At 43.3% G+C, this 26826-nt stretch overlaps 1 protein-coding gene and 1 long non-coding RNA gene across 3 annotated transcripts in view; one reads left to right on the top strand and one right to left on the bottom strand.

Annotated features, from left to right (window-relative positions):
- The window catches only part of LOC120990160, a 954651-nt gene that overhangs the window by 188137 nt on the left and 739688 nt on the right, over positions 1-26826 (bottom strand). The gene's annotated exons all lie outside the window — the stretch shown is intronic.
- Positions 1-26826, top strand: part of SNX25 (sorting nexin 25) — a 221617-nt gene that overhangs the window by 121278 nt on the left and 73513 nt on the right. The window lies entirely within an intron of this gene.

The raw sequence follows: 26826 nt of genomic DNA on the forward strand, positions 1-26826 counted from the left end.
ACAGCAATATCAGTATGCTAATAAGTTCATGGTTGTGGTACTTGTGGTACGTGTTTTATATAATGAATGTATACCCCATTTTTAGATGTACAGCGCCATGAAATGAATGGTGCTCTCAAATAAGTACTACTACTATTAATTTTGTAATGTGTCGTATTTACAAATTCTGCCTCTGTTGCCGAATGCATTCAAATGACCCTGTCCATTCTCCTCTCTCCCACAGCCATTTGTTCTACTAGCCAGTTCTTCTCGTCTGTGCTGTATTTTAGAGTGTACATGTCCATCTTAGTAGCATGGGTGGAGAGTAGGTGTGTTCTTCCAGTCCTCCTGTTTTCCTGTGGTGGAGCAGAGAAGATCTGGATCATCGGATCTTCCCTGCTTCAGAGAAATCAGAGGGACACATCTCATTCCCAGCTATGCTAACTCAATGTGCTTTCACACTTCAGAATACGGCACAGACAAGAAGGCCTGTCTGCTAGCAGATGGGCACAGGAAGTTGGACAGAGGAGAACTGATGGGGTCATGCAAGTGTGTTCCATATTGGGCAATAGGGGCAGAAATGGTAAATACAATATATTACAAAATGAAAGATGGCTGCACTTTAGAGTTAAAAAGAGCTAATTGGTGTATCTGGGAAAACGCCTTTAATGGGGTAATCCGATTTTGCATTTTTCAGCATCAATTGACTAGAAACAACACATACTGCCACTGTCTAATAGTGATTGTTTATTTTGTAGTGATCCCTTTTTCCTGCGCTCCTTCGAGGTCACGTGACCTTTTCCACTGTGTTGGTTCCCTATCCCGATGACATCACATTTGTATCTGAGGTGGGCAAGGCTTGTAAGGCTCTGTCCTTTAGACACAACATCATCCGTGACCTTGCCTTTCAGGGAGGTGTTCTGTTCCATCTCTGCCCTGTAGACGTGAGGTCAGCAATAATGCTGTGTCTTAGGGTCCATTAATGTTCAATGGGGTCGCAAAAAAGGCAGACAGCACAATATGTGCTGTCCACATCCGCACTTCTGTTCCGCGGCTCCACACAAAAATAGAACGGTGTCCGTGTTTTGTGGAATCCACAATTTGCGGACCGAAACGGTTGCGGACGTGTGAATGGACCCTTTAGGGTGGGTTTTATCCAGCAGGGCTTCAAGCAGGCTTGGATGCAGGGATGTAATCAGAAATGTCAGCGTTCCATACAGCCAAACAGTTTACCCCCATTTTTATAAACACTGTTTGTCAATCTGCATAAATATGTGAGGGTTATGATTACAGGCATGCCAAATACTGTTTTGTGATATTTAACCCTTTCAGGACCCTGCCATTTTTCACCTTCCGGACCAGGCCATTTTTAGCAAATCTGACATGTCACTTTATGGGGTGATAACTTTAAAACGCTTTTACTTATCCAGGCCATTCTGAGATTGTTTTCTCGTCACATATTTTACTTCATGACAGTGGTAAATTTGAGTCAAAATATTTCATTTTTATTTATAAAAAAATACCAAATTTACAAAAATATAGCAAATTTCCAAATTTAAAGCTCTCTACTTTTATATAATAGATAGTAATACCTCCAAAACTAGTTATTACTTTACATTTCCCATATGTCTACTTCATGTTTGGATCATTTTGAAAATGACATTTTAATTTTTGGGACTTTAGAAGGCTTAAAAGTTTAGAAGCAAATCTTAAAATTTTTAAGAAAATTTCCAAAACCCAATTTTTTTAAGGACCAGTTCAGTTATGAAGTCACTTTGTGGGGCTTACATATTAGAAACCACCCATAAATCGCCACATTTTAGAAACTACACCCCTTAAACTATTCAAAACTGATTTTACTAACTTTGTTAAACCCTTTAGGTGCCCCATGAGAATTAAAGGAAAATGGGAATGAAATTTCAAAATTTCACATTTTTTTTTGCTGATTTTAAATTTTTATCTACCGTATTTTTCGCCCCATAAGACGCACTTTTTCCCCCAAAAAAATGGGGGGAAAATGCCCCTGCGTCTTATGGGGCGAATGCTGACACTTTAACATCGCTGGATGCGATGTACGAGCGAGCAGGGGTCGGGGGAGGGACTGGGAGGAGGAGCTGGGGGCCGGAATAGCAGCGGGGCGGTGCAGTCAGTGTACTATAGCCCCGCCGCTCCGGTATAGTAATATTAAATGTCTTATTCAATTAAAATGTATTACATATGCCCCCTCACTCCTAAATTTCTAATAGTACCTTACATCCTATTCCTAATAGGTTCTGTATAATGCCGGCAGGCAGGCCGGGCGGGCGGCAGCGTAACTCCCTGATGTCACGTGCCTGCTCCGCCTACTTTATGAATGAAGCAGGCGGCGCAGGCAAGTGACGTCAGTGAGTGACGCGCCGCCCGCCCGGCCTGCCTGCCGGCATTGTACAGAACCTATTAGGAATAGGATGTAAGGTACTATTAGGAATTTAGGAGTGAGGGGGCATATGTAATACATTTTAATTGAATAAGACATCTTATATTTGTATACTGGGGGGGGGGGGGGGGCGGATGGGGCTGATCCGTGGATGGCACAGTTAAGGGGTGGGGGTGGGGGGTCTGTGGATGGCACTGTTATGGGCTGGGGGGGGTCTGTGGATGGCACTGTTATGGGCTGGGGGGTCTGTGGATGGCACATATATAACAGTGCCATCCACAGATCCCCCCTGTAACAGTGCCATCCACAGATCCCCCCTGTAACAGTGCCATCCACAGATCCCCCCTGTAACAGTGTCATCCACAGATCCCCCCCTGTAACAGTGCCATCCACAGATCCCCCCCCTGTAACAGTGCCATCCACAGATCCCCCCCCTGTAACAGTGCCATCCACAGATCCCCCCCCCCTGTAACAGTGCCATCCACAGATCCCCCCCTGTAACAGTGCCATCCACAGATCCCCCCCCCTGTAACAGTGCCATCCACAGATCCCCCCTGTAACAGTGCCATCCACAGATCCCCCCTGTAACAGTGTCCGTCATCCACAGATCCCCCCCCCGTAACAGTGTCCGTCATCCACAGATCCCCCCCCGTAACAGTGTCCGTCATCCACAGATCCCCCCATAACAGTGTCTGTCATCCACAGATCCCCCATAACAGTGTCTGTCATCCACAGATCCCCCCATAACAGTGTCCTTCACAGATCCCCCAGTAATAGTGCCATCCACAGACCACCATTAGTTCCAAACCCACCAAAAGCACACCTTTTGGTTAAAAATATTTTTTTCTTATTTTCCTCCCAAAAAACCTAGGTGCGTCTTATAGGGCGAAAAATACGGTATTTTTTTCTGCAACACATCAAGGGTTAAAAGCCAAATAAAACTCTAAATCTATTACCCTGAATCTGGAGTTTACAGAAACAGCCCATATGTGCTCAAAAACTGATGTATGGGCGCACAGCAGTCTTCAGAGTGGAAGGAGCACCATATTGCTTTAGGAGAGCAGATTTAGGTGGAATGGTAATTGGTAATTATGTCGCATATGGAGACACCCTGAGGTGGCCCTACAGTGGAATGCCCCAAAAAGTGACCCCATTTGGAAAACTACACCCCTCAAGGAATATTTCAGGGGGTGTAGTGAGCACTTTGACCTCAAAGGTATTTCCTAGAATTAGGAAACACTTGGCAGTAAAAATGAAAAATTGCTTTTTTTTCACAAAAAAGTTGCTTTTTCACTTTCCCAAAGGGTAACAGGACAAAATGCACCCCACATTGTTCCCCATTTCCCCTTGAATAAGGCAACATCCCATATGTGCTCAAAAAATGATGTATGGGCGCACAGCAGGGCTCTAGAGTCAAACAGCAAAATATGGATTGTGCTGACCTGAATTGGTAGACATTGATTTTAGGTGCCATGTCACATTTAATATTCCTGAGTTCCTCAAAAATTAAAAACACCAAGAAGTGACCCTATTTTGGAAAGAGCACACCCGTACAAACATTTTAAGTGGTGGAAAGGGTACTTTTCAGCAAACTGGCGTCTCACAGAAGGCGGAAACACTTGTTAAAGGATTTCAAAGCACACATTTGTGAAAATAAAAAATTACTAGCAGACCCCAATTTTTCACTCTAACAAGGGATTAAAGGAGAAAATACACCCCAGTATGTGTTCCCCATTTTCTCCCCATTCAGGAAACACCCCATATGGGCTTGTACCCTGCTGTATAGACGCACAGCAGGCAAACGGCAAAATATGGATTTTGCTGGCAGGCCTGAATTGGCAGCCATGGATTTTAGGTGCCATGTCGCATTTAAACAATTCCTGAGGTCCCCAGAAATTAATAACCCCAAGAAGTGACCCCGTTTTGGGAAGAGCACCCCCGTACGAACATTTTAAAGGTTAACTGTCATGTTTTCATCAAAAAATCTGTTTTATCATATGTTACTGCTGCAGCAACATTATGCATAAGGCAATCTTTAGTTTCTTCACATACCACTGTTTTCCTTGAGTTTGTCCCTTAGTTGGATTACTAAGAGACATGCCTCCTTACTCTGAAGCCTAATGCAGGCATGCAGTGTGGAAGACCGCCCCTCTGTCTTCTGCTTATACTAAAAGGAAGACAGACAAGCCCTAGAAACGGTCTTTTAAGGGAGCAGTGGAAAGGGACAGGGGACATTAATGAAAGCTGTTATGATAAGGTAATTACAGATCTTTTGACAATCATTGACAGACTAACTCAGGTATACATGCCTAGCTCTAATAAACTAGCAAATAAAAAAAATATGACAATTACCATTTAAGGGGTGGAAAGGGCACTTTTGACCTAATAGGTGTTTCACAGAAATGAATATGTAGTGGTTGCTGAAAAGTGAATCTGTAAGCTATGCGGACTAAATCAGAGATATAAGGTGGTACATCATGGATGAAATTAAATTAATACTCCATGGATGAGTGGTAGATTTTAAAACACTCCTGCATGCACAGGCCGGGTTTTTCAGGGTATGTTTCGCAGTGGTAAATGGTGTCTTTACTTATCCCCCTTTTTGTACACACCCTGCATCTTTTTTGGGTCCTTTCCTTTCTTGTCTGGGGGACTTGACCTGAAAAATGTTGCCCTGGTAAAAACATAGGCACCATTACTTCCTGAAGTACTGGGACCCTCCCCGGCCTGGCTTTGAAAAATTTGGGCCTTGATAACCACCTCTTGGAACTAAAGGAAAGTTCCTGTGTAGCCTGCAGATTAAAATGGCACGTACGCATTGCACATTGCCATCTGTACAATGTGTACGGCCAGCTTTTTGTACCACACTTTTGTTTTTCGTGTGGCACTGTAGGGCTTCAGAAGTTGATCTGAAAGATCCACCCCTCCGAAGTGCCTGTTGTAATCTAGGATACAAACTGGTTTGGGGGTAGTGGTTGTGGTACCTCGTACAGGAGCAGGGAAGCTGGCGTTAGTGTGAATGGTGGTCAGTTCAAGGACGTCCCTCTTGTCCTTGTACTTAACCACCAGCATGTTCTCATAGAGGAGAGCCCTACTTTCACCCATTCTCAGTGGTTGCCCTACCAGGGATCTAGGGAGACATCTCAGATTTTTGCACACTGTGCCGCAAGCCACAGTACTTCTGGCAGTTAGGGACATGAATAGGGGTATGCTGGTATAATAGTTATCCACATAGAGGTGGTAACCCACACGATCTTCCCACTAACGCCTAGGATGGGGGAGCTTTCTGGGGGTTCTATCCGGTAATCTTTCCCTTTGTAAATGCAGAACTTGTGGGTGTACCTGGAGCTACTCTCACAAAGTGTGTATCTTTGCCATATCTTGCCTGTTTGCTAGGCAGGTATTGGCAGAATCTAATCCTCCCTTTGAAAAGTAATAGGGACTCATCTACACTGACATTTTTATCTGGGTTGTACACCTCAGCATACCTGGTGTTAAAGTGGTCAATGGGGGAGCGTGGCTTGCTCATGATGGAGTAGGACGTGCACAAGAGCGGCTCTCCCACTATTCCGGTTATCATAGCTGTCCATAGGAAAAGACACACCAGCCAGATGGGTCGGAAAACGGCTAAGGGTACCTCTGAGACAGAACACCAGCAAGAAAACGCCAGCATTCAATAGTTTTTCGGCTCCCAGCCTAACACAGCAGGACCGCAGGTTACTCCCAAGATGGCCGCCGGAGCGTCTCTCCCGGCATTACATCACAGCGCGCGCTCCTCACCTTCAGACGGAGACTCGGGAAGCCCTTCCTCGTGCGCATCTGCCGGGGGATGGAACCTCCGGGCTCAGCTGCAAGCTTTACCCAAGAAGGAAGACTTGGAGAAATTCATTTTCAGGCTGGAACAGACCTACCACGCGGAGATGGAGGAACTGAAGGGGGAAACTAAACACTTGGGTCACCGTGTTAAAGTCTCAGAAAAGTCACAGGAGGCTATACATGTGCACTTAGATGATCATCAGAAAGTACTGAAGGCCCATTCCCAACAAATCTCTCAACTGTTGTCCCACCTAGACGACATAGATAATTGTCACCGCAGAAACAACTTGCGGATAAGAGGGGTCGCTGAAACGGTCCAAACAAGCGACCTGGAGGCCACGATCCAGTCTGTTTGGCTCCCTACTAAATGGATTGATTGATGCCGAAAAGGCCTTTGACTGAGTGGACTGGGTCTTTCTTGGAGAGGCTATGAGGGCTTTTGGCTTGGGTCCCAACATGATGCACAGAATCCTTTCCCTTTATCAAAACCCTAGAGTTCAGGTTAATGGCTACTTATTAGCCTCTTTTCAGATACATAATGGTACCAGGCAGGGGTGCCCACTTTTCCCCCTACTTATACATTATGGTCATGGAATTCCTGGCCAGATCTCTCAGGGTTAACAAGTCTATCAGGGGATTCAAATTGGGGAATCTGGAATCTAAAATAGCCATTTATGCTGACGACCTCCTCATCTACTGCTCTGACCCGGTTGTTGGTCTCCCCAATGTCTTGAAGGAGTTCATGACCTTTGGCAACCTTAGCAACTTCAAGGTAAACCTCCATAAGTCTGAGATACTCAATATTACCATACCGTCTAACACTGTACACACACTACAGACTTTGTTCCCCTTTCACTGGATGCAGGGACATATAACCTATTTGGGCACAGCTATCCCTTCTCAACTAGCTAACCTCTACTCTACCTATACCTATATCTTGCTTTGGGAGAATACATACATTAAAAAGGAATGTTCTACCGAGGATATTGTATTTCTTCAGAACTATTCCCATTCCATTACCATGCAAATTCTTTAAGGCCTTCAGATCAATGTATTAACCTACAAAAAAGGCCAACTGCCAACTAGACAGCTATAATTTACCACTTGAAAAACATCATAGACCAAAACGAACAAGTGGAAATGATGTATCAAAATATAAGTTTATTATAAAATATAAAATATGGAGAAACTACAGGATGATATACAAAGATACGGAAAAGCACAGGGTAAGTGACGCCAATCAATCACCAGTACTACTGTGAAATATAACATACAGTAGGGTACAGTCCATGAATCCAAATCAAAGCTCAAGGAGAACCAGGATGGTGAGTGCCACTGTTGGGCTATGCACCAACTGTGCAAATGACCATACCTGATAATCCATGGGCTGATTCACACCTGACACAGTGCATAAATATCTAGACTGGCCAATATAATGATAGATACTAAAGATAGAAATGAATATCTCAGTCAGAAAAAGGGGATGGTACCAATATGCACGGAAAGTATATATATATATATATATATATATATATATATATATAGGGGACTCACTATGGATACAAGCAAAGATCCCATGAACGATGTGATACAATACTAGTAGCAGGACGTACCTGAGGACATGGTGATGGATGGAAAGTCAAACCCTGAGCGCGAGACCTCGACGCGCGTTTCACCTCAACGGCTTCGTCAGGAGGTACAGAGTAGTATGTAGGCAGGGTATATATAGGCTGAAAATAAGATGGGTGGGTGGGGGGAATTACCTTCATGAAACACACCTGTGGTCCACATGCTCGGGCGCGGAAAACTCCATGATACACGGCGCCATCACTCAGCGCGTCCCCATCTGCTCACCGCGCATGCGCGGCGCTTACAGATGTCACGGAGCGCGTCGAGATGGCGTCGTGCAGCGCATGCGTAATCCGCGACCCAGTGGAACGCAGGTGACCCGCCACTCCCAGGAAGTAAATAAAGGGCCAGCGAACGCCGTAATCCCGTAAGTGGCAATGACGCTATTAAAGATCTGCACTTCACATATCCATGTTGAGTCCCCCAACAAATAACACGGGTCTGAAACCAGAAAAATGGCTTATGTGAAAAAAACATTAAATATAAAAAAAATAAAAAAATGGTGTAGAATATAAGTATGTAAGTGTATGGGACAGGGCCTATTCATATGCAAATCGTTGTTCTGGCCCACACATACACTAAAGCAACCAGTGGATACAAAAAACGTATATAAGGGGACCATGATGCATGGAACCAAAGTGCCATAAATACATGTGAATATAATAAGATATTGTGACAAGACATAAATTGTTATATATATCTAAGTACATGCGCCGTATATTAATGTGTATATATTATAAATACAAGGATGGTATAATACACGATATATAGTAATGAATCACATGATTAAAAACCAATCTATGTAAGATGCGCGAGTATGCTTATATAATTGTTCGACAAAACCTAATAGTTCGAGACGCATCCTATATTCATAATTAAAAAGGAAATACTATCATATGGGCATAGAAATTCTTGTCTATACATAAACAAAAAGTGACAGTTAATAAATTAATAAATTACAGGAAATAGCTTCCTGGTGAATAACAAAACTCAGTGCACTGGTACCCATGGGTGCCACCTATTAGACCCATCCAAGGTGGCTATATGACCAAAAGCGTGGGGTGGAGGTACCAAGGGCGGCACCACGGGCGGCAACGGCCGCCGATGGGGTCGACCAGGGAACTCCCAGCCCACCAAGGTCTAGAGGATACAGAATATATGAAGCAAGAAAATGCCTAAGATCTGGAGTGGAAGTACCAGGGGCGGCACCACTGGCAGCAACGGCCGCCAATGGGGTCGACCAAGGAACTCCCATGTCACCAGGGCCCAAGGGACACAAATTACGTGGAGCAGGATCAATCATTGACGTTCCACCTACATGTGAGGCATCCTAATCTAAAAACAAACGATGACTCGAAAGAACCAAAATGATCCTAGGCAATACGAAACCAACAGTATTATTCCGGACATGATAAGACGATACAATATGTTTAGTGATACATTTCTGCATATATGTATGTTGCTAGTAGTTTGTATCTGGTGTTATTCCACATGTCGGTCGTATTTTCTCATGGTTGGTTTATAGGATCTACCGCCACCGAATCCCAGGAAACTGAATATATGGATCTCATGAAAAGAAAAAAAGACATACAATATTATAGTATAGAAAAATATAAATAAAAAACATAAATATACCCTGCAGTTAAAATTCGCGAGATGTTCATAGGAAGGAAGAAAAGCTATTAAATTCATTGAGGCCATGGGGTATAACGGTATCCAGGGTGACTATCCATTTAGTTTCCCTGCGGAGTAAAGCTATTTTAATATTCCCGCCTCTGGATCCTAGATGGATTCTGTCAATGCCTTTCACCGTTAGTCCCCCTGGATCGGATCTGTGGAACTTACAAAAGTGTTGTGGGACTGCCTGTAGTGATTCCCAATCTCTCTCTGGTGTCCCTACAGCTGACCGAATCTTGCAAATGTGTTCCAATATTCATACCTTGAGGGCTCTCTTGGTCATGCCAATGTAAAACAAGTTACATGGGCATGTGATCTGATATATCACTGCCTCCGTGTTACAGTTAATGTGATGTACAATCTTAAAATTCTTGGTTCCAGACGAATCACAAAAGGCAGTGGAGCGGGCCATGTATCTACAAGCTGCACAGGATCCACAGGAGAAAGAACTCCAGCTTGGGCCCTTACTCCCAAAGATACCTCCCATAGGTTTGGGTATGTAGTGGCTCTTAGTGAGAATGTCGCGCAGATTGCGCGACCTTCTCCAAGTGATCTGAGGATAGGCCGGAAGGCTCACTGCCAGATCACCATCCGTTTGCAGGACCGGCCAGTGTTTACGTAGAATATACTGAATAAACCTCCACTTATTGTTAAATGGGGTGATAAATCTCACATTGTTGTCTTTTTTGGTTTTGTTGTTAATTCTACTCACCAGCAACGAGTCTCTTGATGTTTTTTTGGCCCTCTCATAGCCCCGCTGGATCGTATTACATTGATATCCTCTTTCAAGGAATCGCTGCGTCAAAGCTGATGCCTGCTGTTCGAAATGCTCATCATTAGAGCAGATCCTGCGAGTTCTTAGGAATTGCCCTGTGGGTATTGCTTGTATCGTATTCGGATGGTGAGCAGAGGAGGCGTGGAGAAGGGCATTGACAGCTGTGGACTTCCTAAAGAGATCAGTGGACAGATATCCATCAGGACCCTTTATAATCATTATGTCCAAAAATTCGACATTCGTAAGACTGTATTTCCAGGTAAGTTTAATATTGCGTGTATTCGTATTAAGACGAGCCAAAAAGTCTTCTAAGGCAGGAATAGTATCCTGCCATAAGAAGAACACATCGTCTATATACCTCGACCATAGGAGTGCGGCATCGTATCCAGGTGTGTCGTGGACGACCTCCCTCTCCCACAGCCCCAGGAACAGGTTGGCATATGAGGGGGCACAAGATGCCCCCATTGCTGTCCCCTGGAGCTGCAGGAAGAGGCGGTCCTTAAAAAGAAAATAATTGTGCGTCAATGTAAATTCTAATAACGCCAAAATAAATTCAATCATGTCATTCTCGTAATCGGTCATGACTAAAAAGGATCTGGATGCCCGCACACTCCCTGGTCGTGGTATATAGACGTGTATAGCGATACGATATCGCATGTGACGAGAACTACGTCATGATCGACATGGATTCCGTTCAGCCGTCTCAACATGTCAGTCGTATCTTTTACGAAAGACGGGAGAATCTCCACACTTTTTTGCAGAAAAAAGTCGATAAACCTCCCCACATTGGTACACAGACTCCCGATCCCCGAAACGATCGGCGTCCAGGAGGATGGGTAAGGCTCTTGTGCACCTTGGGGAGCAGGTATAGAGTAGGTTTAACGGGAAAATCAACCCGCAAACCCTCCATCATTTTAAGGGTAATGATGCCCTGATCATAGGCATCCCTCAAGATATCGTCAAGTTCCTTCTTATAGATGGAGGTGGGGTCTCTCTCAATCCTACTGTAGCATTGTTTGTTGTTCAATTGCCGAAAAACCTCCTTTTCATACATCTGCACAGGCCATATCACGACATTCCCCCCCTTATCGGCAGGTTTAATCACTACCTCTTTAAGATCTTGAAGTTCACGCAGTGCCTGTCTCTGTGAGCGTGTCAAATTATCCCCCCTAATATATGGGTGATCGATATTTAGATCTCGTTTGACAAGCTTCACAAAGACGTCCACTGCGGGGCATAATGTTTTGGGGGGGAACGTCTGTGAGCGCCTGTGCAGATGTATGGGAGATCTACTAGGTGTCACTTCCACCTGATCTTTCAAAAGGGATTCCAGGTCTCTAATAGCCTGTCTCTCAACTGGTGACATAGAGGCAGTAGCCTCATGGCCACGATTGTAATATTTTTTAAACAGTAATTTCCGGGCAAATAGTTCTAAATCTTTGACTACTTCAAAGTAGTCAAATCTGCCAACCGGAGAGAAAGATAAGCCTTTCTGCAAAACCTGTTGTTGTGCTGAGGTGAGACTAATGGTAGAAAGATTTATTACCTTTAGTTCTTTGCTCTCTTCCCTCGGCCATTCCCGTTCCAATGTTTCCGTTTGTGTACTGGGGTGCGTAGATTGTAGCCTGCCCTTTCGGGATCCGGACCACGGACAGTGGCCGGGCATCCTTCTAAAAAAGACCCGCCACTGTTATATTTCACAGTAGTACTGGTGATTGATTGGCGTCACTTACCCTGTGCTTTTCCGTATCTTTGTATATCATCCTGTAGTTTCTCCATATTTTATATTTTATAATAAACTTATATTTTGATACATCATTTCCACTTGTTCGTTTTGCTTCAGATCAATGTTCCTGGACTTTTTTTGGGCAGGCTCATCTCCTTGGTTGGGTATGCGTTTTCTGGTTCGATCCAGATTGAGGGGAGGGGGTGGGGCTCCCTGATTTACAATGTATTATAGAGCTGCACTCCTTTCGTATGTTTTAGATTGGTTCCATAGTGGTCTATCCAAACGCTAGATTCAGTTTTAAAGGAAGGAAGTGGGCTTCCCAGCCCAAGATCTCCTTTGGATCACTAAATCAAATAGACTCCCGCACCTCCCCCCCACTAACATCGGGAATATTGCATATGTGGGATAAATATGCGGTGTCCCTAGGTCTTACAACCTTTCTGGGACCCATGACTCCTGTATTTGATAATCCAGACTTTCCCTTGGGGATGGGACAGCTGACGTTGCTGGGACTCCGCAGGGAAGAAAACACCTGGGCATATCAGTTTATTAGGAAGGACGCTATTCACCCACTTTACTCGTTTCCTGGGGGGAGCAACAGAGGGGCATGGGTTTCACTATATCAGTATTCAAAACTTCATATCTTCATTGGGTCCTATCACGACTCTATCTAGGGAACTCACCCCTTTTGAATCTCTCTGCCTCAAAACAACCCCACCCACACATCTTGTGTCTCTGATCTACGGGCTGCTCCAGGAGGACGGAGGTCCCCCATCTTCCCTGCCTTATGTGTCGGCTTGGGAGAGGGAGTTGGGAAGTTCCTTCCCTGCAGAACAATGGGAGAGAGCATTGACATTATCGCACAAATCATCCATTAGCTGCAGTTTACAGGAGAAGAACTTCAAGATTATGTCCAGGTGGTATAGGACACCAGCACTTCAACATTCTTTCTATCCTACCTGTCCGAACACGTGTTGGCTATGTGAAGGCGAGGCAGGTACAATGGCCCAAATTTGGTGGCAGTGCTACCATCTGACTCCCTTCTGGAAGGCTTTTGAATGATCTGTATAATCAGATGAGCCTTAAAGCAATACAGTGGACCCTCAAAGGGACATTGCTATCCATGCTCCCTGGTCCCATTTCTGCCTTAAAAAGGGACCTCTTAAGATTCTTTGTGCAGGCTGCTCGCCTGGTCATACCCAGATATTGGAAATCTCATGACACCCCACACATCAGGGATTGGTTTGACACGTTCGAAAAGATCCGCAGAATAGAGGAATTATTGGCGGAGGATGAAGGAACAGATGAGATACCTTTAAAATGTGGATACCCTGGATTCTATTTAAGGGTTCTCAAGCGTATCTAACCTGGTTAGACCAGATTTCAGAGTGTGAATTCTGTATAGAACATTAAGATGCCAAACAGTATACACCTCCCCTTCTTTCCTTCCCCTCTTTGTCTATATGTCTGTTGTTTTGTACTTGTACTTCCTTATGCTCACCGAATTAGGTTATTCATCTTGCCAATAGTGGTTATCTATTTTACCAGATATGCATTTCATGTGAGGTGATGGGTTAACTGTATTTGGATATTGTAATTATTGAACAGTAACAGAATTTCAAGTCAAGATGTTTTGCTCTATGCTATATTATTGTCTTCAATAAAAGTGATTGAACAATAAAGCGGTCAATGACAGGCCTAACCTTGAACAGACGGTCAAATGTCGGGTCATTTTGGGGTGGGCACTGTGCATTGTCGTTGTAGTGTAGGAATTTCATGGTCTTACTGTAAATTGGAGTCTGGTAGAAAATGTCCGAAAACCAATATTTTCTAAAGTTTGGCTTCTCTATATTGCCCATATGCAGCACGAGTCCCCAAAACTTAATCATCTCTGCTGCACTTACTGGGGTCCAACCTAGGGGTCTAGCGTATGCCAATGTAGAGTTCTGATCAATGAATTGTTTGGGCCACCATAAAATTTCCCAAATCTTCATAGAAGATTATTTTGAAAAAATCTATTTCAGTGAAGCCCCGCACAGTCGATCTGTATTCCGGAGCTGCCCTCAAAATCCGTAATTTGGGGCTGATAATCGTCAGGGGGGTGGGGTCCATAAGGGATCACTCTGGGGGGCTGCCTAAGCTGTTGTTCTGGGGCGCCTTCTAGAGGATCCCTCATCAGCTGATGTTGATGAGGGGGTAGAGGTGTAGAGGAAAGTGGCATCCTCTTCTCCCTCACTGGCGGACTCCGTATCGGAGGCAAGCATGGCATATCTGAGGCAAGCAACATCCAGTGTTTTATATTTTAATGCATGTATTCTATTATCCTTTATTTTTAGAACAGATGCAATTATTTTTGGGGGGATACTTATGGTAATTTTATATTTATAGTATATTTTGTTTGAGAGAACTCTTAATAAATGATTTAAGGATATCTAGTTTTTAGAGTGTTTCAGATGAAGTGTGCCTATCCATAATCATATCAGTTTTTTTTCTAATGTTTTTGTGATGGGGTGAAGTCGCAGAGATGGAGCACCTTTTCCAGAGTAACCGGAGGGTAAGCCGCTTTTATATATATATATTGCAGTTCAAGCATGGCGTATGCCTCTTCAGCTGAGTATACACGTTGGGACGGACGGGCACTTTTTATTTTATTGGGGCGTGACGTGTGAAATGTGTAAATCTTTATTTAGTGTGAGGGGTTTGTATTTTGTGTTTTTCACACGTGAAAGGGTTTGTAAGAAATTTGAAATATAGCGAAAAGGAGTATAAAAAAATTGCAGGATGCACGTGCGTGCAAAAATCTACACTAACACTACCTAACTAAAATTGATTTTTTTAATAAATATATATATATATATATATATATATATATATATATATATATATTACACTGCTCAAAAAAAATAAAGGGAACACTTAAACAAAGCAATGTAACTCCAAGTCAATCAAACTTCTGTGAAATCAAACTGTCCACTTAGGAAGCAACACCGAGTGACAATCAATTTCACATGCTGTTGTGCAAATGGTATAGACAACAGGTGGAAATTATAGGCAATTAGCAAGACACTCCCAATAAAGAAGTGGTTCTGCAGGTGGTGATCACAGACCACTTCTCAGTTCCTATGCTTCCTGGCTGATGTTTTGGTCACTTTTGAATGCTGGCGGTGCTTTCACTCTAGTGGTAGCATGAGACGGAGTCTACAACCCACACAAGTGGCTCAGGTAGTGCAGCTTATCCAGGATGGCACATCAATGCGAGCTGTGGCAAGAAGGTTTGCTGTGTCTGTCAGCGTAGTGTCCAGAGCATGGAGGCGCTACCAGGAGACAGGCCAGTACATCAGGAGACGTGGAGGAGGCCGTAGGAGGGCAACAACCCAGCAGCAGGACCGCTACCTCCGCCTTTGTGCAAGGAGGAACAGGAGGAGCACTGCCAGAGCCCTGCAAAATGACCTCCAGCAGGCCACAAATGTGCATGTGTCTGCTCAAACGGTCAGAAACAGACTCCATGAGGGTGATATGAGGGCCCGACATCCACAGGTGGAGGTTGTGCTTACAGCCCAACACCGTGCTGGACGTTTGGCATTTGCCAGAGAACACCAAGATTGGCAAATTCGCCACTGGCGCCCTGTGCTCTTCACAGATGAAAGCAGGTTCACACTGAGCACATGTGACAGACGTGAGAGAGTCTGGAGACGCTGTGGAGAACGTTCTGCTGCCTGCAACATCCTCCAGCATGACCGGTTTGGCATTGGGTGAGTAATGGTGTGGGGTGGCATTTCTTTGGAGGGCCGCACAGCCCTCCATGTGCTTGCCAGAGGTAGCCTGACTGCCATTAGGTACCGAGATGAGATCCTCAGACCCCTTGTGAGACCATATGCTGATGCGGTTGGCCCTGGGTTCCTCCTAATGCAAGACAATCCTAGACCTCATGTGGCTAAAGTGTCAGTTCCTGCAAGACGAAGGCATTGATGCTATGGACTGGCCCGCCCTTCCCCAGACCTGAATCCAATTGAGCACATCTGGGACATCATGTCTCGCTCTATCCACCAACGTCACGTTGCACCACAGACTGTCCAGGAGTTGGCAGATGCTTTAGTCCAGGTCTGGGAGGAGATCCCTCAGGAGACCGTCCGCCACCTCATCAGGAGCATGCACAGGCGTTGTAGGGAGGTCATACAGGCACGTGGAGGCCACGCACACTATTGAGCCTCATTTTGACTTGTTTTAAGGACATTACATCAAAGTTGGATCAGCCTGTAGTGTGTTTTTCCACTTTAATTTTGAGTGTGACTCCAAATCCTGACCTCCATGGGTTGAAAAATTTGATTTCCATTTTTAATTTTTGTATGATTTTGTTGTCAGCACATTTAACTATGTAAAGAACAAAGTATTTCAGAAGAATATTTAATTAATTCAGATCTAGGATGTGTTATTTTTGTGTTCCCTTTATTTTTTTTGAGCAGTGTGTGTATGTATATGTGTATATGTGTGTATATATGTATGTGTGTGTGTGTGTGTATATATGTATGTGTGTGTGTGTATATATATATATATATATATATATATATATATATATATATATATATATATATATATATATATATATATATATATATATATATATATATATATATATATACACACACCCCTGTTAAAATGTCAGGTTTCTGTGATGTAAAAAAATGAGACAAAGATAAAACATTTCAGAACTTTTTCCACCTTTAACGTGACCTAAAAACTGTACCACTCAATTGAAAAACAAACTGAAATCTTTTAGGTAAAAGGAAGAAATAAAATAAAAATAAAATGATATGGTTGCATAACTGTGAACACCCTTAAACTAATACTTTGTTGATGCACCTTTTGATTTTATTACAGCACTCAGTCTCTTTGGGTATGAGTCTATCAGCATGGCACATTTTGACTTGGCAAGATTTGCCCAATCTTCTTTGCAAAAACGCTCCAAATCTGTCAGATTGCGAGGGCATCTCCTGTGCACAGCCCTCTTCAGATCACCCCACAGATTTTCAATCTGATTCAGGTCTGGGCTCTGGCTGGGCCATTCCAAAACTTTAATCTTCTTCTGGTGAAGCCATTCCTTTATTGATTTGGATGTATGCTTTGGGTCATTGTCATGCTGAAGGATGAAGTTCCTCTTCATGTTCAGCTTTCTAGCAGAAGCCTGAAGGTTTTGTGCCAATATTGACTGGTATTTGGAACTGTTCATAATTCCCTCGAGCTTAACTAAGGCCCCAGTTCCAGCTAAAGAAAAACAGCCCAAAGCATGATGCTGCCACCACCATGCTTCATTGTGGGTATGGTGTTCTTTTGGTGATGTGCAGTGTTGTTTTTGGGCCAAACATATCTTCTGGAATTATGGCCAAAAAGTTCAACCTTGGTCTCATCAGACCATAACACCTTTTCCCACATGCTTTTGGGAGACTTCAGATGTGTTTTTGCAAAATGTAGCCTGGCTTGGATGTTTTTCTTCGTAAGAAAAGGCTTTTATTCTTGCCACTCTACCCCATAGCCCAGACATATGAAGAATACGGGAGATTGTTGTCACATGTACCACACAACCAGTACTTGCCAGATATTCCTGCAGCTCCTTTAATGTTGCTGTAGGCCTCTTGGTAGCCTCCCAGACCAGTTTTCTTCTAGTCTTTTCATCAATTTCGGAGGGACGTCCAGTTCTTGGTAATGTCACTGTTGTGCCATATTTTCTCCACTTGATGATGACTGTCTTCACTGTGTTCCATGGTATATCTAATGCCTTGGAAATTCTTTTTGTACCCTTCTCCTGACTAATACCTTTTAACAATGAGATCCCTCTGATGCTTTGGAAGCCTTCTGTGAACCATGGCTTTTGTTGTGGGATGCGACTAAGAAAATTTCAGGAAAGACCAACTAGAGCAGCTGAACTTTTATTTGGGGTTAATCAGAGGCAGTTTAAATGATGGCAGGTGTATGTTGACTCCTATTTAATATGATTTTGAATGTGATTGCTTAATTCTGAACACAGCTACATCCCCAGTTATAAGAGGGTGTGCACACTTATGCAACCACATTATTTTAGTTTTTTTTTCTCTTCCCTCCACCTAAAAAAAGATTTCAGTTTGTTTTTCAATTGAGTGGTACAGTTTATAAAAAAAAATAACTGCACAGTAAACTGAGCAGACCGATTAGAAAAATGGATGTTTCTGATCAGCGCTCAACAATACCTAACAAATTTATTTCTCTATATATGTAAATCTATATATTTTGTGGCAGTGTGAACTGTAAAATGCATGGGAAAGTCCCGAAATGGGGGTATATCTCTCCCAGGTTCCTCAGGTTTTTCCCTAGCAGGAAGGTGATCGCAGGTGAGGCCTGCTGTAATCAGGCCGGCATAAAGCACCTCCCAGGGTGTCAGTCTGGGACGGGAGGGAGAAGTGTCTGTGAACCTAAATCAGAGGCTTTATGTGTGGTCTCAGTCAGGAGGACTGAGGGGCCACAAGGCTATGCGAAACCTGGTCTCTAACCTGTGTGGACTGACGCTTGATGAGGGGAACCTGCTAAGGCTTGGAGCCTGAGACCTTGACACTAAGCGATACTTAGAGGTGAGTCAGAGAAACCTATGTGTTTAGGTAGAGCCCAGACGGGCAGGAGATAGATATAGTGGGGGTTTGCTCTGGTAGATAGGGTAAGCAGGCGCAGTACAGAGGTAAAATACAAGTTATTAACTCAAAATTTTAGTGTTTATTCACACTTGAGGCAATTGCACAAAACAGCACGTAACTTTGCAGTCTTGGTGTTAATTCACACACAATGGAAAGTTCATATAACACAAGTCACCTGGCTCAGCAGGCTTTAGTGGGCCTGTTTCCCCAGCACGGCGCAAAGCCTCAGATCCCAAAAACAGCCAACGTCATCCATTTATGGACAGTCAGGTGCTGCCAAAACCCGGACCGGCATTTAAAATCCGATCCGGTATTTAAAATCCGATCCGGTATTTGACCTCACCTGGCTGGAAACCAGCCCAGCCGCACATACTGGGAGGAAAATACCTGCCTTGCCAGACACAACCCCTTACTGTGTCACAAAATATATATATATATTTTTAACTAAACAGGGAAAAAAAAATCTGCACAGTAAATGGAGCAGACCGATCAGAAAAATTGATGTTTCTGATCAGCGCTCAGCAGGCGCAGGATGCACCCACACAGATGTGTGTGCAAAAATCTACACTAACACTGCCTAAAATTGATTTCTGTTTAACAATAAATGTATTTTTTACACCAAAAAAAATAAAAGAATACTGAGCACAAAAGCGAACATAAAAAAAGGTACTTATTGGTGCAGACACTGCAGTATAAAAATTTACTGCAGATACAAAAAAACACTATCTAAAATCAACTTACACACACACACACACATATATATATATATTACAGTGCTGCCCATAATTATTCATACCCCTGGCAAATTTTGACTTAAAGTTACTTTTTTATTCAACCAGCAAGTAATTTTTTGACGGGAAATTACATAGGTGTCTCCCAAAAGATAATAAGACGATGTACAAGAGGCATTATTGTGGGGAAAAAAAAATTCTCAGCTTTTATTTACATTTGAGCAAAAAATAAAAGATGTTCCGCACTGTGGAAAATCTCAGAGGACGTGGTCGGAAGCCAAAAGTGACACCTGTGCTGGCCAGGAGGATAGTTAGAGAGGTGAAAAAGAATCCAAGGATCACCACCAAGGCCATCCTGGTGAATCTGGGCTCTGCTGGTGGCAATGTCTCAAGGCAGACAATCCAACGGACACTGCACACTGCTGGGTTCCACGGATGCAGACCAGGCACACAAAAGCTCGCTTGGCCTTTGCAAAAGCTCATCTGGACAAAGAAGACGACTTCTGGTCTTCTGTGTTATAGTCAGATGAAACAAAAATTGAATTGTTTGGTCACAATGATGTTTCCTTCATTTGGCGTAAAAAAGGAAAAGCCTTCAACCCAAAACATCATCCCCACTGTCAAACATGGTGGTGGGAACCTAATGCTTTGGGGGTGTTTTTCAGCCAATGGACCAGGGAACCTAATCACAGTAAACGGCACCATCAAAAAAGAGCAATACATGAGGATTCTCAACGACAACATCAGGCAGTCTGCAGAGAAACTTGGCCTTATATATGATTCTAACTATTACTTTAAAAAAAAACTGATGGGAAAAAAATATCTGCACCCAAAAAATTAGCCCATGTGCTAAACCGTGGTTTACAGACTGATCAGTGCTTGGTGGTCACCGCTTGCTTGCAGAAAAGTGGTGCAGGGCAGTAAAATTGTAAAAAAAAAAAAATAATAAAAAATTACCAAAAAAAGCACACGGACCAAATGGCGTCCGCGAAAAAAAGGACAGGGATGGACGGTGGTTTAGGGATCTGGAACAGCTGCAAATGGAAAAATGCAACAATTCCAGATGTTCTTCTTTTCTTCTTTCAGCAGGAAAAGCTCAAATCGCAGTCACCAGCTAGAATGGCTGCCTGCAGAGAGGTTCAGCCCTTTCCTGTGCATCTATAGCGCTGCCATTGGCTGGAGTGTTGTTCCAGCGAATCGCAGTGTTGGCAGGGGATGCCAAACACTGGAGTCCTCTGCCTGACCTCGGAAGAGACCAGTGCTGACTATTTTTGTGAAATTTACAATTTTCTGCAAAATTGTTACAAAAAAATAACAAAGCGAAAACCATTAACGTTTTTGTAACTTTCTTAGTATGAAATATCACAAAACAATATTTTGTATTCATAATAAGCTGTACGATATAGAGAACATATTATTTATGTTGATCGGTAGATGGCGCAATTTTTTTTCCTTTCATTTAAGTAATATACCAATGTGAAGAAAATAGCTTTTTAAGCACAGAAGATTCAGGCTTTTCAACGGAGCAGGTCTGTAGTGTAACCGTAACTCTTCTGCCAGACATACAGGAAGTGTAGAGTTCAAATCTTGATGAATATCTGTTAAATAATTTCTTTAGTGAAAGTCTACAGTCAGGTCCATAAATATTGGGACATTGACACAATTCTAACATTTTTGGCTCTATACACCACCACAATGGATTTGAAATGAAACGAACAAAATGTGCTGTAACTGCAGACTGTCAGCTTTAATTTGAGGGTATTTACATCCATATCAGGTGAACGGTGTAGGAATTACAACAGTTTGCATATGTGCCTCCCACTTGTTAAGGGACCAAATACTTCACTTTTTAATACATGGTTGCAAATCCCTTGCAGTCAATTACAGCCTGAAGTCTGGAACGCATAGACATCACCAGACGCTGGGTTTCATCCCTGGTGATGCTCTGCCAGGCCTCTACTGCAACTGTCTTCAGTTCCTGCTTGTTCTTGGGGCATTTTCCCTTCAGTTTTGTCTTCAGCAAGTGAAATGCATGCTCAATCGGATTCAGGTCAGGTGATGGACTTGGCCATTACATAACATTCCACTTCTTTCCCTTAAAAAACTCTTTGGCTGCTTTTGCAGTATGCTTTGGGTCATTGTCCATCTGCACTGTGAAGCGCCGTCCAATGAGTTCTGAAGCATTTGGCTGAATATGAGCAGATAATATTGCCCAAAACACTTCAGAATTCATCCTGCTGCTTTTGTCAGCAGTCACATCATCAATAAATACATGAGAACTAGTTCCATTGGCAGCCATACATGCCCACGCCATGACACTACCACCACCATGCTTCACTGATGAGGTGGTATGCTTAGGCGTTATAGGGTTGGATGGTTCTCCAATTGGATAGCGTGGGTGTTAGGAGATGGTTCCCAAACCAGATATATACAATATAGAAGGACTCCTGTACTCCTCTTTGAATTTCAGTATAAAGCTTTTATTTTGTGCGGTTCCAGTCAAAAAACGTTTTCGGCTGAATAGCCTTCTTCAGTGTAACTGGAAAGGCATATAGAGTGTCACAATAAATATACGTGCAGTAATCACAATACATGTGTAAAGGAGCTTACAATATTTGAATTATTTAAGGAAAATTCGTACACTGTATACAGTGTTGCAAATAGGTGCAAATAGACATATAGCACATGACATATCGATAGAATTGTGTACAAAAGAGGAAGACATGTCGATATGGCATATCAGGAGAGCGTCGTCTGTCATCTGGGGACCCTGTGGGATCATCTCCATCGGAGTAGTCTATGGTGAGCAGGTGGCTTTTGGTCGTGGGTTCGTAACAGGCAGTAGTTGGTGGAATTAAGGAATGAAATGCAAAATCTGACATGGCGCAAAGTAACAGATCTCTGTAATACGTATACTATGGAGTATAGTCTAGCTCCGTGCAGAATCCAATTTAGTATATGTTGCAAACAGACATATCAATGTATAATCTGACATAGCGCATACAGACAAAGCTATATAATACGTATGCTTTAGGGTTAAAACATCATTTCGCTCATCAGGCTAGTCCAGCTACGTGCAGAGTCTAGTTCAGTATAGGTTATAGTCAGACATATTCATGCAGGATAGCAGAGAGTACACAGGTGGAGAGGCAATTTAGTACATGCAATGGTATTGTGGCATTTATCATTGTCTGTTCTTACCCGGATTGTGGCCGCAAGGGTGCAAAGCTGAATGGGGGTGAATTCCCTCAGTGGGTAGCAGGAAATGCTGCTTCTTGTTGGGCTCTATGTCCCTTTGGCACGTGGTCCGGGAGGCTGAGGCCTGTATTCCGGATCGCCATGGTGTTAACTGTGTCTCCGTTTCCCCTTATGAGGAGGTTCGGCTGCGCTGCGTGGTTAGGGGGCGGGTGCTGGCTGGCGTACTTCCGGGTAAGCCAAAATGGCGTTCGGGGCTCTCCGTAAGGGATTGCGCATGCGCGTGCTGTGTCCGGGCGGATGTTGGAGCGGCCGGCTTCTTCTATGATTGCGCGTGCGCCGGGTGTTGGATCGGCCGGCTGCTTCTATAACTGCGCATGCGCCGGGTCTCGTTGAAGTGTCAATAGCTGTCTGCGCTAGGGAAGCGCTGCGGCTGAGAGTTGGGAGGGTTAGGGGTGCACTTTCTTACATAGTTACCTATAGATGACCACCAGAGGGATGAGTCTTATAAAGGATATGATCTATTCATCTCTTGTTAGTGAACTTGGATGAAGTTCAATATCTGCTCTAAAATCGGAATAGAGGTGTCGTTAATACTGTATCAGTTGAAAGCGAAGGTCAATATATACAATATATACAAAATTGTGGTCTTGCTTACAGTGCTCTATGCGGATGATATATGCGGTTAATTTGCATTAATACAGTCATATATATACAAGAATGTAATAAATGTACATGTTGCATGTTATATTTAAATTGAAGACCGTTGGCACCGGTGTCACCGTCGCTTATAATTCAAAAGTACTTGATTGCAAAATTTACAATATATTGAGCATATCGTCCGCCGGTGGTGTTCATTTTGATTTGGTAAATAACATATTGTTCTGTGAACATAGACGGAGGGGGGGAAAATAAATTGTTTTAGAACTGCAGGAGCTATATGAAGCTTCCTATTGTATACAGTGTACGAATTTTCCTTAAATAATTCAAATATTGTAAGCTCCTTTACACATGTATTGTGACACTCTATATGCCTTTCCAGTTACACTGAAGAAGGCTATTCAGCTGAAAACGTTTTTTGACTGGAACCGCACAAAATAAAAGCTTTATACTGAAACTCAAAGTGGAGTACAGGAGTCCTTCTATATTGTGGTATGCTTAGGATCATGAGCAGTTCCTTTCCTTCTCCATACTCTTCTCTTACCATCACTCTGGTACAAGTTGATCTTGGTCTCATCTGTCCATAAGATGTTCCAGAACTGTGAAGGCTTTTTTAGATGTCGTTTGGCAAACTCTAATCTGGCCTTCCTGATTTTGAGGCTCACCAATGGTTTACATCTTGTGGTGAACCCTCTGTATTCACTCTGGTGAAGTCTTTTTTTGATTGTTGACTTTGACACACATACACCTACCTCCTGGAGAGTGTTCTTGATCTGACCAACTGTTGTTAAGGGCGTTTTCTTCACCAGGGAATAAATTCTTCGGTCATCCACCACAGTTATTTTCCGTGGTCTTCCGGGTCTTTTGGTGTGGCTGAGCTCACTGGTGCATACCCTCTTTTTAAGAATGTTCCAAACAGTTGTTTTGGCCACGCCTAATGTTTTTGCTATGTCTCTGATGGGTTTGTTTTGTTTTTTCAGCCTAATGGTGGCTTGCTTCACTGATAGTGACAGCTCTTTGGATCTCATCTTGAGAGTTGACCGCAACAGATTCCAAATGCAAATCGCACACTTGAAATGAACTCTGGACCTTTTATCTGCTCATTGTAATTGGGATAATGAGGGAATAACACACACCTGGCCATGGAACAGCTGAGAAGCCAATTGTCCCATTACTTTTGGTCCCTTAATAAGTGGGGGGCAGATATGCAAACTGTTGTAATTCCTACACCGTTCACCTGATTTGGATGTAAATACCCTCAAATTAAAGCTGACAGTCTGCAGTTAAAGCACATCTTGTTAGTTTCATTTCAAATCCATTGTGGTGGTGTATAGAGCCAAAAATCTTAGAATTGTGTCGATGTCCCAATATTTATGGACCTGACTGTATATGCTAGAAGAGGGCCCCTCTCCTAACTCATCCAACACAGCCCTCATTAGTATTCACTGAATTGAAGTTAGTACTAATTAGGCTGGGAGGGGAGGGGGAGGCAGATACCTGATGCTACAGACACTCTCCATGAGTGTTGTGCTGGAATGTAAACATAGGGTGCAGGTCACAGGTGGCAATTATGCTGGAAAAGTGCAAATGCACTCACAACATCATATGACTTATTTAATGCAGTAATGTTGACTGTTGCTGTTGTTTTTTTGTGTGTGTAACAAGAAACCCTCTTTAAGGGCTCATGCACACAAACGTATTTTCTTTCCGCTTACGTTCCATTTTTTTTTTATGCGGAACCATTCACTTCAATTGGTCTGCAAAAACAACGGAAGGTACTCCCTGTGCTTTCCGTTTCTGTATTTCCATTCCGCAAAAAAGTAGTGCATGTCCTATTATTGTCCACAAATCACGGTCCGAGCAAAAAACGGATCAAATACGGATATGATTTGTGGAATTACAGAAAGGAAGAGGACTTAAATCGGAGAGAAAAAAAACTCAGATACGGAACAACGGACCGCAAAACAACAATGGTCGTGTGCATTAGCCCTTTTGTGTTCGGGTATGGTAAATTTCATGTAATTTTGGTTTGGATTTCATATCTGTGTTCCCTGGCAATTTACACTACTATGGACATGGGTAAAATTATCTTATCTACATATAGCGAAAACTTTCAGCACATGTTTCATGGCATCATGAATGAATATTGTTCTGTCTGTTCCCTATGCAAGTTCTTCCATCTCACCGCTACTTCTTACTATCATACATTTGATATATTATCAAGAAGTAGGGAACAGATGGATGTATAAATGCAGGATCAGACTACATAGTTTGTTGACTGTTACCATGGAAACTCAAAACTGCATTTGAGCTGTAGATATAAAAGGGCGTTGCATTTATATTTATTTAAAAGGAACCTTTATCGGGATTTTGTGGATAGAGCTGAGGACATGGGTTGCTAGATGGCCGCTAGCACATCCGCAATACCCAGTCCCCATAGCTCTGTGTGCTTTTATTGTGTAAAAAAACAACGATTTGGTACATATGCAAATTAACCTGAGATGAGTCCTGACTGACTCATCTCAGGGACAGGACACATCTCAGGTTAATTTGCATATGTATCAATTCGGTTTTTTTACACAATAAAAGCACACAGAGCTATGGGGACTGGTTATTGCGGATTTGCTAGCGGCCATCTAGCAACCCATGTTCTCAGCTCTATACACAAAATCCCGGTGGACAGGTTCCCTTTAAAGGGTTTCTGTCACCCCACAAAACCCTTTTTTTTTTTTTTTTTTTGGATAGTTAGATTCCTCATAGCGCGATATAGGAGAATATAATAGTCTTACTTACTTTCATGCGGCCGATTCTTTATAAAACAAAGTTTTATAATATGTAAATGAGGCCTCTACCAGCAAGTAGGGCGTCTACTTGCTGGTAGCCGCAGCAGAAAACCGCCCCCTCGCCGTGTTGATTGACAGGGCCAGCCGTGATCTCCTCCGGCCGGCCGGCCCTGTCAGTATTTCAAAAATCGCGCGCCTCTGGTCATTCGGCGCAGGCGCTCTGAGATGAGGAGGCTCGTCTCCTCAGCACTCCCTCAGTGCGCCTGCGCCGATGACGTCTTCTCTTTCGGTGATGTCATCGGCGCAGGCGCACTGAGGGAGTGCTGAGGAGACGAGCCTCCTCATCTCAGAGCGCCTGCGCCGAATGACCAGAGGCGCGCGATTTTTGAATTACTGACAGGGCCGGCCGGAGGAGGAGATCACGGCTGGCCCTGTCAATCAACACGGCGAGGGGGCGGTTTTCTGCTGCGGCTACCAGCAAGTAGACGCCCTACTTGCTGGTAGAGCCCTCATTTACATATTATAAAACTTCGTTTTATAAAGAATCGGCCGCATGAAAGTAAGTAAGACTATTATATTCTCCTATATCGCGCTATGAGGAATCTAACTATCCAAAAAAAAAAAAATGAGTTTTGTGGGGTGACAGAAACCCTTTAAAAGCTGTTTCATTTTACATTTAGGATGCACTGAGACAATAAGGCCTCTTGCACACAAACGTTATTTTTTGCGTTCCGTATACGGAACCATTCATTTCAATGGATCCAGAAAAAAATGGAA

This window comes from Bufo bufo, chromosome 2 (genome assembly GCF_905171765.1).
Source record: "Bufo bufo chromosome 2, aBufBuf1.1, whole genome shotgun sequence".
NCBI lineage: Eukaryota > Metazoa > Chordata > Amphibia > Anura > Bufonidae > Bufo > Bufo bufo.